The following is a 5,748-nucleotide window of genomic DNA, read 5'->3' as shown; positions in this document are numbered from 1 at the left end:
GAACACCGACCATGGGGCAGCCACAGCATTTACTTTATTGGGTCCGCGATCCGGCCATTCCGCAAAAAGATAGGACATGTTCTATCTTTTTGCGGAACAGAAGTACAGGACGAAACCCCACGGAAGCACTCCGTAGTGCTTCCATAGGGTTCCGTTCCGTTGCTGTCTGCAATACGGCAACGGGCAGCACACGTTCGTGTGCAGGAGGCCTAAGACAAATCTAGGTTTAAGAGGAGGAAAATAAGAAAAAAAATATTTTTCATCAGATGCCCCAAATTAGACCTCCAACCTTCATTAGACCCCCATATAAAACCTCAGATCAGATCCCCATGTCAGACCCCCACCAAAGCTCAGATCAGACTCCTATCAGAGCACAGATCAGATACTCATATCAAATAAGGCCCCCATCACAGCTGAGGTAAGACTCCCATCAGACCATAGATCATACCCCCATCAGACCTAAGATCAGACCCCTAATCAGGGATAAATTAATTAACTTACCTCTCCTGCTCTGCCATCACTCTTCGAGGTCCGGCGTTCTCTCTCCTGCAGTCTTCGCTCCCTGGTCTTCTCTAGGCCGCACTGCATAGTGACCCGACTGCATGTTCTTTTTTTAGGTTTTTCTACTTTGGAACAATAAGACAGATAGGCCGCAACAGTTCCATCTTGAATGGAGTTTCTGCGACTGTCGCAGTCGCAGCATGTCGCATGTTGCAGTACGACACCATAGACTGCCATTATAAAAATTGTCGCGCGACATTAGTGCAACAAAATGTCGCGCGACAAATGTCGTCGTGTAGACCTAGCCTAAAAACTCTTACTAAAATGAAAAAAAGGTGTGTGTATGTTTTTTAATGAAAAGGCTTTTTTTTTAAAAACCACTTATGAGTCCCACAAGGGGACTTTGATAGCCTTTTGACTGGTGCCCCTCCCTTGAAATACTATAGTTGTGCTGTGTCTTTTTGCTACTTGTCATATCTGCAGTGTTTCCCCTCATGCATTATAATGGTCTGTCTCTCTCCTCATACATCATAGCTATACTATCTCTCTCACTAGCACTTATTTCTCATTTTCTGTCATCACTTGCCAACTTACCCCTCCTTTATTTTTTTTTTCACTTCTCCATTTCCTGCAGTTTACTTTGCCGACTTACCCCTCCTTTATTTCTTTATTCACTTCTCCATTTCCTGCAGTTACTATTATTTTTTTCTTACTCTTCTCCATCACTCCCTTCTCTATTGTAAACCTGTAGTTACTTCACTAAACTTCTCCATGTGTGCCTTTCCCTCGCTCCACCCTTCCTTGTCTTTGGTTTATTTTCCTGGCTCCTTCCTTTATTGTCCCTCTTCTCTGTTTCTTAATTAAAGTAGATTCTTCTCCTCATCCTGGTAAGCATTCCTGTTAGACACAAATATTTAGGGAAATGTCTAGGGTTTTCTCTAAGTTGGAAGTAACAATCATTCCTTTGTTTCCATGCCTGAGGTCACACGAATAGCTAGCAGTATGCCACCAATGCTGGATATCAATTGTTTATCCAGGGTTGAGTGATATTGATCCCATATTCACTTCTTTCTCCCAGGCCAAATTCAGCAATTCATTTCTACATACCTTAGCAGGCATCTTCTCTTGTCACAATTCTACGGCCTCCTTCACACGACCGTATGTATTTTGTGGTCCGCTTTTCACGGATCAGTTGTACCGTTGTGTTTCCGTTCTGTTTCGTATTTCCGCAAAAACGTCTCCGTATGGTTTCCATATGCGATCCGTTTTTTGCGGATCGTAAACAGAAAATTTGTAGTCATTGCTGTAATGTACTGTAATGTTTGTAAACAGTAAATACATTGGCAAAGTGGGCATGGATCCCCAATATACAGATGACATACGGATGTGTTCCGTATGCATTCCGTATTTTTTGCGGACCCATTGACTTGAATGAGGCGACGGAACATTATTTGCGGACAATAATAGGACAAGTTCTATCCTTTGGCGGAACGGATATACGGAAACAGAATGCACACTGAGTACATTCCGTTTTTTTTTTTCAGGAAGCATTAAAATTAATGGTTCTGCATACAGACCACAAACGGAAACCGCAAAAACGGAACGGAAACAGAAATAACATACGTTCATGTGCAAGAGGCCTAAGGCCTCATTCACATTTCCATGTCTGACATTCGTTCAAAATCTGTTCGTGTTTCATCCCTGAAGATATCCATGAAGGACCTGTATTTGGTCCCTGTGTCTGTTTTTTGCCCTCCCTGTGTCATCTGTATTACATGGACACTGCTTGGTTAAAAAAGTTTCCAGAGCATCTCCCACCAATGGACCCATAGACTTCAATAGGCATGTTTGGTCTGCATCACCAACCAAAGTAATGCACATCTCCATAATTTTTTCCCTGACCTATGACCCGTGGAAATTCACTGCTTTGTGAACACATTAACCCCTTCCCAACCGGCACATGTATGGCGCTGCAGGATGTGACTTGCCACCCAGCGTCGCAAAGGTATGCCGTGCTGATCAGACGGTGGCAGGAGCTGCGCGCGCCTTATTAGCAGCAGGGGTTTAGCAGTCACTGACAGCCGAACCCCAGCCGTATGCTCCGGCACTGGTGAACACACAGATAAAGGCGATTTAACCCTTGCCATGCTGCGGTCATCGCTCTGCGGTGACGGGGACCCGTTGGCTGGGGAGGCAGCCCAATGCCTTCCATAGGCATTGTGCTGCCTTCCATGGAAGCCTCCGAGACACAGCCCCCTGGGTCTCACAAGCAAGCAGGCTGTCAGTGTATTACAGCCAATGCATGGGGACCAGACCTCCAAAAGCTGAGGTCCCACAGTGGGACAAAAATAAAAAGTTAAAAATAAAAATTTTCTATTTATTTATATTTTAAATTAAAAAAAAGTTCCAAGTAAAAAAAAGTGTCCTTTTCCCATATTTTAAAGGGGTATTATCAACACACTATTTGATACTTACCTGCTCCCGGCGAGCTGGTTTCGGCACTCGGCAGGGGGCGGGCTCCATCTTGATTGATGTCTTCTCCCGGCCGGACCGCTTGCTGTACTGAACGCGCACGGCCGGGAGAAGAGAAGAGAAGAAGTCGTCTGCGCACGCTCGGCCACTACTATTCCTGAGAAGAGGCGTAACCAGGGGGGACGGAAGACAACAGTCAGGTAAGTATAGGTTTATTTTCTTCTAAAGGGTGGGAATTTGTTAATTAAATATATTTAAAAGAATGATCACTGTTAAATCATTAACAGATTTAACAGTCATCATTAAGATGAGAATACCCCTTTAAGTAATATCAAATTGTAAAAAAAAGACATTAGGTATCGCCGCGTCCGTATTGACCAGCTCTATAAAAATATCACATGATATGCCCCCTCAGATAAATGCTGTAAAAATAAATAAATTAAAACTGTACAAGAACAGTCATTTTTTTGTCACCTCGCCTTACAAAATGCGTAATATCGAGTGATCAAAAAATCATATGTACCCCAAAAGGGTACCAGTGGAAACGTCACCTCATACTGCAAAAAATGCACCCCCACATAAGACAATCACTCAAAAAATAAAAACCAATGGCACCCATAAACCAATCTATCAAAATCTGTACTGCAAAATCCATATGGCGCACCTCTCCTTCTGAGTCCTTCAATGTGCCCCCACAGCAGTTTACCACCACATATGGGGTGTTGTCGTATTCAGGAGAAAATCAGTAACAATTATGGGGTGCTTTTATCTCCTGTTACCCCTTGTGAAAATGAAAAATCTGGGGCTAAAGAAACATTTTATTGGAAGAAATTAAACTTTTCATTTTCACAGCCAAACAATTATGGGGTCAAAGTGCTCAGTACACCCGTTAACTTTTTTTTTTTTTAAATTCTGTTTATTTGAAAGCAGAATCACAAGAAATATAACACAAAAGTCATGTATCCAGACAACATACATTGTACATGCTTTCCCCCCACGACCTTCAGGGAAAGCCAGGGAGCCAAACACAGTATCACATGGAACATGAGTACAGCACTTACAAATCTGACTGCATTTTTAGTTTTAACTAAACGAGTAGGTGAAAACAAAAGTAATAGAGAAAAGAAGAAAAAAAAGGGAAAGAAATGGGAGGGGATAGACAGGGGGGGGGGGGGGGGAGGCAGAACTATACTGCCAGGGGTCCCAAGGTATTACCCAGAGATGCTTTAAGATACCACGATGTACACTGAAATGGTTTGACCAATTCCCTAGTCTCTGTCGGACTAAGATGCACCTCAATAAAAGCACGCCATTTATTGAAGAATTTGGAAGCCGAACCTTCCTTGTGTCTAGATGCTTCAATCCTCTCAAACCCCAATAGAGTCCTCAGTTCAGAAACCACCGCTGGAATGTCTGGCATGGCATCCGTGAGCCATCTCTGGAGCAGTACTCTTTTAGCTACCAATAAGACAGAGTGTACTATAATCGGTATCTTAGTCGGTGTCTCTGGACGTATATAATGGAAAATCAGGGTCTGGGATTCTGCAGGCAATTCCACCGACCAGGTAGTCTTGACATACGCAATCACCACAGCCCAAAACTTTACAACCTCAGGACAGGTCCACATGCCATGCCAGAAATCCGTGGCCGCCAATTTGCAATTTGGACAATGCGTGATGCGGTCCGGAAACTGAGGCGTGACTGGGAAGTTAAAACCATAGATCGCTCGATGCATCATTCTAAAAAAAGTTTCACGCCAGGTCTCACTGATCACACACTGACGTACCTTACTCCAACCTTCCAGGATTTTCACCCCAATCTCATCATCCAAGGTGACAAGCTCCCATTTCCTAAAAAGTGTAGACGCTTTGGCTTTCGTGAAATTGCCCGAGAGGGCCCTATACAACCTAGAGAGAGAAACTGTTTGGGGGGAGAAACTAAGAATCTCGTCAAAGGAATTTGAGGCCGCCTCCTTTGATAGATCACGCAGTCTACATGAGCAAAAACCCAAAATCTGCATTATTTGCAGAAAATGGGAGTCCGGTAGGGTGAATCTCTCCTTCAATTCCTTTGGAGTCAGCCAGCGCTTTTCCCCCGGGTGCATCAGATGCTCCACCTTGGTCAAACCTCTAGATACCCACAGCTCCGGGGGTCTCAAACTAGTACCTGGCGGAGACTCTGGATGACCCCACAACGGTAACCATTTTGAGATTGCATGAGGCAAACCCATTGCCTTCCTAATCGCCTTCCAGGCTGCCATCGTATCTCTCAATAAAAGCGAGGATTTAATATCCCCAGGCAACGCGGCCATGTTAGAGTGAAGACACGAAACCAAGTTCCAAGGAGCTACTAAGTTTTGTTCTAATTCCCTATTGGAGAAAAGATCGGTATCATGTACCCAGTCGGATATGTGGCGCATAAGACATGCTAAATTGTAACCCCGTACATTTGGGAATTTCACCCCTCCTTCTGGTTTCCATAGCATAAGCTTCGAGAGAGAGATACGAGGGCGCCTGCCCGACCACAAAAACGTGGTAAACGCTTTGTTTAGGGCAGTGACGTCAGAGTGTTTCAGTAGGATCGGAAGCGTTTGGAGGGGGTAGAGCAACTTAGAGAAACTCATCATTTTAATAAGCTGACATCTTCCTAGCAGAGATAAGGGCAGGGAATGCCACTTCTGTAGTTCTGATAGTATTTTCGCAATAAGGGGAGGGTAATTTAGCGAGTATAGTGACCCTGGGAGCTTCCCTATTTTGATCCCTAAGTAAGTGACAT

This window comes from Bufo gargarizans, chromosome 1 (assembly GCF_014858855.1).
Source record: "Bufo gargarizans isolate SCDJY-AF-19 chromosome 1, ASM1485885v1, whole genome shotgun sequence".
Classification (NCBI taxonomy): domain Eukaryota; kingdom Metazoa; phylum Chordata; class Amphibia; order Anura; family Bufonidae; genus Bufo; species Bufo gargarizans.
This window is presented reverse-complemented; position numbering follows the sequence as displayed.